The sequence below is a fragment of the Sesamum indicum genome, linkage group LG12 (genome assembly GCF_026168435.1).
Source record: "Sesamum indicum cultivar Baizhima isolate 11 linkage group LG12, ASM2616843v1, whole genome shotgun sequence".
Lineage (NCBI taxonomy): Eukaryota > Viridiplantae > Streptophyta > Magnoliopsida > Lamiales > Pedaliaceae > Sesamum > Sesamum indicum.
Genome location: NC_142668.1, coordinates 6924281 through 6936260, shown reverse-complemented (window position 1 = coordinate 6936260; position 11980 = coordinate 6924281). Strand labels below are relative to the sequence as shown.

The 11980-nt window shown below is 35.9% G+C and overlaps 1 pseudogene; it reads left to right on the top strand.

The window, feature by feature from the left end:
* Positions 1-1870: 1870 nt before the first annotated feature.
* Positions 1871-3795, top strand: LOC105178694 (berberine bridge enzyme-like 8 pseudogene; annotated as a pseudogene).
* The last annotated feature ends 8185 nt before the right edge of the window (positions 3796-11980 follow it).

Genomic DNA, 11980 nt, shown 5'->3' with positions numbered 1-11980 from the left:
GTGGGTGGGGTGACAGAGACAACTTATTTTTAATTATAAGTTTATTATAAATAGAGATAATTATATTTACACCCTCTCACTTATTGTCATTTTTCACAAATTATTCTTGTCTTTTCAAAAATTACAAAACCACCATTGACAGCCTTTAAAAGCTCAAATTACCCCTGTTGACTCGGTTAAACTTTAATTTTCAATAACAGAAATACCCCTAAGGTGTTCTGTAATTACTAAAAGGTACAAGGGGGTCTCAAAGTAATGTTTATAGGTTGAATAATATGACCCCATATAATTTTTTTATTATTTATACTGATTTTTAATTTAAATTTAAATTATTTTATTAATTTTTTTATTAAATCTATATATAAAATTAAACCTCTTAGTAACTAAAATATTAAATTATTTAATTAATATATTAATAAAAATTAGTTACCAACTTATAAATTTAAAATAAAAAAATTATCACACTTGTATAAATTATTTTATATACTTGAAATTAAATATTTATTTTTTATTTTTGTTTACAACTAAATATATTGAAATTAATAAGTTATACATATATGTATATATGTTTATACAATATAAACATATAAATATATATATATAATGGGACATATTTATATGTATATGTTTATATATTGACATATTTATACATACATATTTTTATGGCTAACGATGGCAGAGGAAGATGAAAAGGGGTGAGGCTGTAGGCCGCAATGGGCAGGTGGGAACGAGGGCATAGGCATAGTTGAGTGTGGGCATGACGGTAGGAATCATGCATGCATATATATCAATTAAGCGCGCAAACAGATGAAATATTCCGCCAGTGTTTTTTGGACGTATTTAATGCATTGAAATCGTAATTTTTCATGTATTATGTTCGTACTGTTATTATATCAATCAAATCGTATCTTTGATTTTTTGGAGATTGGTTAACGTAAATAGATAATGTAGAACCGATTTTGTCTGCTAATTCTGTTAACTAATTATCAAGGAAATGCGTGTGCAGCGTGTCTGGCTGTCGGACCTAATTTCAATAAAAATTAATAATATAGAGATTCAATTAAAAAATTAATAAAATAATTAAAATTAAAATTAAAAATTAATATAAATAATAAAAAATTATAACCGTCATATTATTAATTTTATAAATATTACATTGACACCCCTCTACTTTTTGGTAATTACAAAATGCCCCATAGGGCATTTCTATCATTAAAAAATTAAATTAAAGTTTGACTGAGTGAACAAGAGCATTTTGGGGTTTTAAAGGCTATTAGGGGTGGTTTTTATAATTTTTAAAAAGACGGAGGTGGTTTGTGTAAAAAAAGTAATAGATAAGGGATTGTAAATGTAATTATTCCTTATAAATATAGAAGTTTGTAAGAAAAACAAACACGAAGAAGTTTGCAGACAAAGAAATATGGTGAGAGAAATTGTTTTTGTAAAAATTGTGATATTATTATAAAATATTTTTGTTATTGAAAATCAACAAAGGTGAAATAATAATGTCCACTTCACTATTTTTTATTTATAATTTTTCATTATTTCATTACAAGGAGATGAGAGTAATTGTCATCTAATTTGATTACAACTAACCAAACACAGCAACATAAATTAATGTATATAAAACAACCAAAGGCGAATGATGCATGCATGCATGCATATATCTCAGTTAAGCACGCAAACAGATGGAATATTGGGATTTAAAGGGACTGGTTGGCTAATTTTATATACAGAAATGGAAGTCACGAGGTGTATTTTAATTCATCAGACTGCACGTTCCTACTTTTCAAATGGCAACATGTACGTAATTCACCCATCCACTACCATTATAAATACCACATATTTCTGCTCCCAAAACCACAAACCACAGCATCTCACAATCATGAAGACTCCAACCATTTCCACTCTCATTTTCTTTCTTTTTATTGTCTTTTCGTGGTCCTCTCCAGCTTCTGCTGCCAACGTCGATGGTTTTCTTGACTGTCTCAAAGAAGAAATCCAAAACTATTCCTCAATTTCTAACCATGTTTTCACCCCAATCAACTCTTCTTATCAGTTTGTCCTAGATTTTTCAATCCGAAACAAAAGATTCATGTCAGCTTCCACCCCAAAACCGCAAGTGATAGTAGCCCCCCAGCACGAGGACCAAATTCCCCCTATCATCTACTGTGCCAAACAAAATCAAATGCAAATTAGAACTCGAAGTGGCGGCCATGACTTTGAGGGACGGTCTTATGTATCTGAAGTCCCATTTGTGATCCTTGATTTGCTCAACTTCAGTGAAGTAACAGTTGATCTTGAGCAGAAAACTGCATGGGTTGGAGGTGGTGCAACCATTGGCATGTTATATTTTAATATTGGGATTAGAACCCAAACACTGGCGTTTCCAGCCGGTTTTTCCCCAACTGTTGGCGTTGGCGGGCACTTCAGTGGGGGAGGTTGGGGCGTATTGCTCAGAAAATACGGCCTAGCTCCAGATAATGTTGTGGATGCTAGGATAATAGACGTTAATGGCAGGATTCTCGATAGAAATTCCATGGGTGAGGACTTATTTTGGGCCATTAGAGGTGGTGGAGGTGCCAGTTTTGGCGTAATTATTGCATGGAAAGTACAATTGGTGGATGTTCCAGAAAAAGTTACTGTTTTCACAATCCATAGGGATTTGTGGCAAAATGCCACTCAACTCGTTCACCGCTGGCAATACGTCGCACCTAACTTCACTGAAGACTTATTCATCAGAGTCATCGCTACAAGAAACACCACCTGGGATGGAAAGATGACAATTCGTGCAACATTTAACTCAGTTTTCCTTGGTGATACCGACAGTCTACTTGCGATAATGCAAGAAAAATTCCCGGAATTGGGCTTAGTAAGAGAAGACTGCACAGAAATGAGCTGGATCCAATCCATCCTGTACAATACCGGATTGCCCATAGATTCACTTTTGCCTTTGATGGACAGGTATCAAGATGATGTAGGATACTTCAAAGGAAAATCAGATTATGTGCAGGAACCAATTCCCATAGAAGGGTTTGAAGGCATATGGAGACGCTTCTTTGAACCAGAAGGCAAGTTGGCACAGTTATTGTTGACCCCATATGGCGGAAAAATGGCTCAAATTCCTGATAATGCAACCCCATTTCCTCATAGGGCTGGTTATCTTTACAAGATCCATCATATGGTGTACTGGGAAGCATATGAGGCAGCTCATGAATACAAGTACATAAATTGGATTACAGAACTTTACAATTACGTGACTCCTTATGTTACGTCCAACCCACGGGGAGCTTTCTTCTGTTATAGAGATCTTGCCATTGGAGTGAATAACATTGTAGGGCCGATAAGTATTGAAACAGCAAGAGTTTGGGGTGCAAAGTACTTCAATAACAATTTTGATCGATTGGTTTTGGTGAAAACGAGAGTTGATCCAGAGAATTTCTTTAGGGATGAACAAAGCATTCCCCCACTACTAAGGAGTCCCCCACCACCACCACAGTCGACTGGGAAAGAGGACATATATATAAGATTATATTCATCATGAGGAACATGATGTGGTTCTGCAGACTTCTACTACATGCTTTCTTTACTTTCATTTCCTTACTGCTTTGTGTGCGAATAAAACATTGTAGATTGTTAAAATAGGTGACTGGCTTGCCAATTAGTTGGCTCCTCGTAATCTGTTTTTAGCAATCTTTTGCAGTTAGTTGGTTTCTTGTAATGTTTGGAATAATCTTTTCCTGTGTATCTGTTTTGAATAATCTAAATGTTTAAGTCGATAATTCTCAAGGAAAAGCATTGGAGGGTTTTATAAAGACTTGCACTAAGTATTACATACATATAACGAGTATCGCATTTCATCAAAAGTGACGTTTACGACGTCTATGCACTTTATTGGGTGCTTGACAATGGGTTGTCTAGTTCATTGAACAAATTCGTAGGAGTTATCATATGAAAACCACGTGATATAATCAATATAAATAGAACTCTTAAGGGTGTGATAGTATTGTGATTAGTCTTTTGACTTGAAAATCACAATAGCCTTGTGTATTGGCAATTGTATCTTGATCTTGGCTGATATAATTTCATTTCTACGTGGTTTGTTTTCAAGGAAGTATCACGTCGTGCATCATAAGATGACAGTGATATGCTATGTTGTCTAGGTTGTGTACTCTATAGAAGTTTGTGTGTACGTTTGTTGATCAAATAGGACACGAGTTTCCTATATTGGTCTAGGAGACACACAAGTAAGTGAATTCATGGATATCAAAGTCTATGATGGGAATCGGTTTAGAATTTTATGTCGTAGACTTTGATAGGGAGATGGCTTCATGTCTAAGAATTTTATGTCTAGAGGGTTTGCAGAGCTGTCAGGTTCACATAATTAATTTTGGACTCGGTTAAATTAAACAAACCAAATAGCATGTTAATAACAAAATAAACAAATCAAATAGTTTCTACAACTTTATTTATTTTTAATCAAATCAAATGATTTGTACACCTTTTTTTTTTTTATTTTAAATCGAATAATTATTTTGATTAGTTAATAACATGAATTTAACATGAAATGTACAACTTTATTTTATTTTTAATTAGAAAAATTTTATACTTTCCTTAACTATTACTTAAAAAAAATTATGCGTACCATCCCTGTGCGCTAGTTGCTAGAATGAAAACAATTTTTTTAATGAAAATTGATAATTAATATAGATAATTAACATGTTAAATGGTCTTTATTATATTACACAACAAGTTAATTGTCTAGATATTTTTTTTAAAGTATTTTCAGTGTAATTGTTTTTTTAAATTATATAGAGTATTATATATATATATTGAAAAAGTATATTTTTGATATAAACAAAAAGAGTATTAATATAATATAATTTGTATAATTTACTGTACTTTTGCATAAGCTATCGTCTAATACAAAGAAAAAAAAAAGTGTAAGTCACAACAAAAAATGATGTAAGACACAACCTGAAAAAATAAATAAATTAATAAAAATAAAGAATGTGGGTGGTTATGGAAAGAGGACCTATTTGGTAATTTATAAATTTGGTATAAGAACTATAAAAAGGAAGAAGAATTTCCATTTCTGTCCTGTATAAATAATCAATTTCATTTCCTAGAAAGAAATCATCAAATATATTATACAAAAAGTAAAGGACAAATATTATAAAAACACATAAATAACTATCATTTTAGACACAATTCAAGCTTCTATTCTATAAATAGTATAAAAATTCAAATCTTAATTGTATTAATATTCTAACAAACTTGAAGTGGAATTCTAACACACAAGTGTTTCTGCATGGTTGGACGTGTGACGTTGGTTGAGATCATAGGACGATTGGTGCGCGAACAACGTTGGATGGCAGTTGGAAACCGTAGGGCTTGGACGGACAGGTGACAATATATGCATTTAATTCTTGGTTTCATTTAATTTTTTATGCTTCTCTCTCTCTCTCTCTCCCTCTCCCTCTCTCTCTCTCATACCAAGAGCTTGGGAGAAAAACACCTCATCCAAAAATTTTAGAATAGTTCTAGCAATCCAACCTCTAGAATTCTAGCAACTCGAAGAGGAATTCCGTATCAGTGATGTGGACGTAATAAAAAAAACACACAAGTGTTTCTACTTAATTCGACGCGGGACGTTGGCAGAGATCATATATAGGACGGTCGATGCGCAGACAACGTTACACAGCCGGCGGCGACTGCAGAACTTAGACGGACGAGCAATAATATTCTCATTTACTTTTAATTATTTATGCTTCCGCTGTGTTCTTATTATTTCTGTCGATACTAACTCACTTTAAAAAATTATTGATGTCATTTTCAGCAATAATGTTATATCATATATATAAGACACGGAAAGAGGACATATATATCAGATTATATTCATCATGAGGAACATGATGTGGTTCTGCAGACTTCTAATACATGCTTCTTTTAATTTGATTCCGTTACGGCTTTGTAAGCGAATAAGACATAGCAGATTGTTAAACAATAGTTAGTTTCTTGTAATGGTTTGAACAATCCTTTTTACTGTAATCTATTTTGAACAATCTAAAATGTTCCAAGTCAATAACCTTCATGAAAAAATATTGAAGGGTTCTATAAAGACTTGTACTAACTATTGCATTCATATAATGAGTATCGCGTTTCATCAACAACAGAAGTTTACGACATCTCTGCACTTTAGTGGGTGCTTGGCAATGGGTTGTCAAGTTAACTGAACTCATTTGTAGGAGTTATCATTGGAGCCACGTGATATAAGTGGTATAAGTAGAACTTTAGGGTGGAACAGTATTGTAACTAGTCCTCTGATGTGAGAAATCATAGTCGCATTGTGTTTGGGGCAGTTGTATCTTGATCTTGGCTGATGTGGTTACATATATACGTGGTTGTTAAAAAGTCCTGTATCTGTATAGTTAGAATATGCATAGAGGTTGGTATGTTTCCAAAAAACGATCTATGGCTATCATGAGATGATTGTGATATCCTCCCTTGTCTAGGTTGTGTACTCTCTACAAGTTTGTGGTTATGTTTGTCGATCAAATAGGACACGAATTTACTATATTGGTCTAGGAGACAAACAAGTAAAGTGAATACATGGATATCAGAGTTTATGATGGGATCCGATTTAGAATTTTATGTCATACACTTTGATAGGGAGACGGCTTTTGGAAATGACCATATCTGCATTGTATGCATAACTGTCAGGTTCACACAATCGGTTTTGAACTTGGTTTAATTGATAAAATTAAAATATTAATTGAATTAATATTGTCTTAAAATTAATTTATTAGATAAACTAAACCGTAACCCAAAATTAATGGGTAATTAATTATGTGGACTAGGAATCCTAGAAGCCCGCGAGCCCGTTAGTTGGAGACTTTTCCAACTTCAAAACGGGTGACACAGCCTCACAGCTCAGCCAAACTCTCTCTCTCTCTCTCTCTCTAATTGTTCCAAGAGTTTGAGAGAGAAACACCTAGTCTAAAAGTTCTAGAATAGTTCTACCAATCCAACCTCTAGACGTCTAGCAAACTCAAAGAGGAATTATGTTTCAGTAATGTGGACGTGATAGAGGAAACACACAAGTATTTCTACATGGTGGGATGTTCATGGAGATCGTAGGACGGCTAGTGCGGAAACAATGTTAGACGGTCAGTGGCGACTGCGGGGCTTGGACGATATTCACTTTTAAAAAATAATTGATGCCATGTTTAGCAATTATGTTATATCATATTGCACATTTGCATTAATAAATTGATTGGTTGGTGAAAATAAACTGAAGATGTGGTTTCTTGGACACTGAAATGAGCCAGCTATCATATGCTTGAATCTTGTACATTGTGGCTGAGCACACTCTTGATCAATTGAAGTCTACCCCCATATGATATGTGGCATTGTTCCCATAGTTTGATTTTTGCTTTGAGTTTATCTATTAGATTTTCGTAAAAAAATTTCGTCTTCTTGCCTTTGTATAGAGGAGCTCCAAGGCAGGTAATGAGGAGCGCCTTCATTGAGAAGCCAGTCATAATTTTGATTCTTTGTGTAGTCAGATTGTTTTTTTTTTTTTCCGGCAATGAAGGAACTTTTAGCATGGTTGATTTTCTGCCCAAAGGATTCCTCAAAATTTCTCAAGAATTGTATTAGTTTGTTCAAGCAAACCACCTCACAGTTTGTAAGCAATATCACATCATTGGCATATGAGAAATGTGAGAGGTTAACTTCGTAGTTGGTTTGATAAAACATTTTTAGGTTCTCATTAAAGGGGAGATCTAGTCCTCTTGAGAAAGCTTCTGCTGCAATAATGAAAAGTGTTGGGGAAGGTGGGTCGCCTTGTCTTAATCCCAGGGTGGATTTGAAGAAACCCGCCCCTCTCCATTAACCAGACTAGTGAACCAACAGCTTTGGAGTAGCATGCTTAATGAGGGTGAGGAATCTGTGAGCAAAGATCTTTTGCAAAATTGTAAGGAGGAAATACCAGTTGACTCTTATATGATTTGGACATGTCCAGCTTTATGACAAGGTTGCCTTTTCTGTAACTGAGATTAAAATGATGAATCTTCTCTTGGGCCATGAGAATGTTGTCGCCAATTAGTCCTCCTGGAACGAAACCACTTTGAGAAGGGGAAATGAGATCGGGAGTGTATGGGAAATCTTGTTGTATAGCAGTTTGGACAGAATTTTATTGGTAATATTACCCAAGGGAAAAGGTCTAAAGTCATTCCAGGTCTGAGGGGAGTCTACTTTAGGGATGAGCACGATTGTTGTAGCTGTGACGGTCTTTGGCATTGGGGTGCCACAGAAGAAATCCTTAACTGCTTCATATATGTTTGTTAGTATGAATTCCCAGCACACTTGATAAAACACTAGTGAGAAGCCGTCTGGGCCTGCTACGCTATCCTTATCAATACTGAAAACTGTTTCTTTGATTTCCTCTTCTATTGTTAAATTGCAGATGTTGCTAGTGAATTCCTCAGAGACTTAGGGGAACTAAAAAGGGAATTTTGGAAAAAATTTTATGGTCGTATTGGAAGAGAGTAGGTTTTTGAAATATGTAGTTGTAGATTCTCTAATTTGTTCTGGGTTAGTAACTTCTCGATTCTCTTCCATGATTTTGTAGATTGTGGACTTCAACCTTTTCTTCTTCACTAATGAGTGAAAGTTTTCCTGTTCCGCTCCCCGGCCTCGAGCCACTTACAGTTGCTTTTTTCCTTCCAGTATTAAGATTCTAATGTGAGTGCATGAACAAGGGCTGCATTACTCCTATTGAGAGCGATAATGTTGGCCTCAGAGGGATCTCTATCAAATCATTTTTCCACTTCGGTGGCATCGCATTTTGCCTGTTCAACTGTTGTGCAAACGTTTTTTAAAAAGTATCTGTATTCCATTGTTTGAGTAGTTACTTAGTTTTGTAAATTTTGTTTGGAGCTTGTACATTCCGTATCCCTCCGTTGGTAAACACCATGATTGTTAACTGTATCTAAGAAGCTATGGTGTTTCAGCCACATATTCTGGAATCTAAAGGAGGAAGGCCTTCTGTTCTTGATTTTATTCGCTCTGATTAGGAATGGGTGATGGTTTGAGAGCCTTCTGGGGAGATGTGAGACTCTGGTGATATTGAAGATTTTAGTCCATCCTTTGGAGTAGAGAATCTTGTCCAGTCTCTTCCAAATCTATTATTTGTCCAGGTGATTGGATCCCCTTCATAACTAACGTCAATAAGTCTGACATCAAACATCATGTTGTTGAAGTCATCCATGGCTCCAGGCCTTCTTATATCTTCTCCTTGCCTTTCATTCAAATGTAAGATAGCATTAAAGTCTCCTCCCTCAAGCCATGGTACATTGTGACTAGAGATCCTTGTCAATTCTTCCCAAAGGATTTTCCTTGAAGATCTATAACATTTGGCGTAGACGAATGTACAGAAGATATCCAGCGGAAGAGCTCCTGAGTCGACCTTAACATTGCAAGAATTGTGTGTGCTCCTACATAATCTGGATGTTGACACCAAGCTTAACAAAACATCAGATCTTATTGTTAGAGTTAGAAAAGATAGAATGGAAACCAAATTTTTTAGTAATATTAACATGCTAGGTTTGTTTACAAAAGTATATCTAAAAGAATTATTTGGTTTTCCAACTTACCAATACCTCTCACATTCCAAATAATGAGTTTAAAAATTAAAATTGTAGGGAGGAAGAGAAAGAGGACATTGTGTTACGTCTTGTACGCTTAGGAGAGATATTACCTTTGCCTTTTCAAACCTTTACCTCCAGTTTTGGGATATATGACTATTTTGTTGGTGTCCTACAGGGACTTGTTTCTGTATTTGTTTGAAGCTTTGGAGTCTGTAAAGATGATTTCTTGTTGTAGTGCTTGCCTTGTTGGTTGTGGCTTTCCCTATCTTTGTTGTTCTCTACGATGTTGGAGGTATTAGTAGCTTTGTTCCCTCGTTCTGCTCCAGATGCCTCTGCGGGAAGTATAATGTTTTGCATGGTTTGTAGAGTGTTGCAAATTATCCTCCATTTCTAGGTCCTCTAAGCTTTGGAATCGATTGGATAGTGGGGTAGGTTCATCTTCTCCTTTACTTTCCAAGGAGGTTGTTTCTACCTCATAAAGTGACTGCTTTTGTGAAGGCTCCCTCATGCTCTTTTGTCTACTAGTTTCCCCATAAAAAATCCTTTTGATTGAGTTAACTGCTTGTCGTGTTGGTTCCTCAGATTGAGAGTTCAGAACCTCCAAACTGCTGCTTTGTGTGGTTTCAGTTTGGGGAGGTGCTCTAGTTTCACTTTTCATGTTATGCATTCGCTTATCGACAAAGTATCCGTGTTGAAGCTGTCTATGGTTTTCATGTTGTTCATTCAAGTTGTTAATAGCTTCCATGTCATCAATTATGGAGTGAGTCATGTTTCGGCTTATTTTTTCTGCGCCCCATTCTCTATCGAGCAGTTTAACAATCAAGGGATCTTCATAACTGAATTTATTCGGACTTGCCACTGCAGCTTAACCCGGTTGATTGCTTTCAGGCATGGCAAGTGATTCAGGTTCAAGTACATGAGAGATTAGAGAAACAGAGGCGTTAGAATTAATTATAGTATTATCAAGAACAACTTAATGTTATCAGTATGCAGCTGAACGGCATTTTCAACAATGTTCTCAACAGAAGCACAGGGGGGTTACATTCAAGGCCAATACCGTTATCTACAAAACACTAGCATATCTGCATAATTTTCATAGAAGCGAGTTGCTGAAACCCGAGCACGTGCAAAGGGATTATTTCGCTTTCAACACTCTTAATATTGCCCTCCAGCCGAGGAGTAAGCATTAGAAAGCTATTATTGCTCATTGGAGAAAGCCTAAAAAAGGGTGGTACAAACTAAATACAGATGAAGCTTCTAAAGGTAATCCAACAATTTTCGGCGCGGGGCATCCTCAGAGATCACCTTGGTCAAGTCATCTCTTCCTTTCAAGAACCCTTTGGAATTACCTGTAACACCCAGGCTAAACTTCGGGCCATCCACAGAGGATTGGAACTGTCTATTGAAAAGGAGTTTTATAATATTTAGGTTGAAACCAAAATGACAATCACCATAACCTTTTCGAAAACATTTGGAATGTTTCGCGCCAAATCGAATATAATGTTTTTAGAGAAGACAACCAAGTGGCGGATTTTCTAGCCAACCAAGCATGCACATCTCACTAATTTAGCAAGCTTTCCAAGGAACATCTCACAGATAAAGCGAAAGGTATTGAATAGCTGGAGTAAAGTATTCGTGTCCACGGGCTAAATTTGAGCCTTTGGTGAGACTTATATTGCTTGTTGTTTCAATTGGATGTTTGGTTGTTTGTTTTCTATTGTCCTTTTGTTGTTTTTGCTGTTGTTGTTGTGTCTGTTGTTGTTGTTGCTGTCGTTTCTGTTACTATTGCTGGAGCTTTTTGCTGCTGTTGTTATCTGTTGCTCTTGTTGTTTACTATTGCTTTTGTTGTTTACTGCTGCTGTTGTTTTTGTTGTTCTTTAGTTACGTTGTTGTTGTCTCAATTTTGCAGGTACATTGCTAGTTTGTCTGCTGTACGTAGGGCCGTTTTGGTTGGTATGGTATGTTATTATTTGGACCTTATAGCCTCATTGTTGGAGCTCTTTTGTCTCTTTTTGTCTCGTGAGCATGCCCAGGTTTTGTCCTGCCTTTGTGCATGATCCGGGTCGAATTACGCTATCTCGAGATTCGATCTCCACTAAGAATGCCAATTCGTCCAAGACCGGATTTTGGGTTCCCTGAGAATAAAACACGAACCGTGAGCTCGTCGGGCACGTCCCCGACAATGACCCTCCGACGCTCAAGTTAGGTTGATCGAGAGAAATATATTCTATCTCAAAGTTCGATCTCAATAAATGTGTAAAAGGTACCTCAATAATGGCGTATCGGGGTCTATTTATAGAGCACAACTGTGTATCGGGTACTGGGCC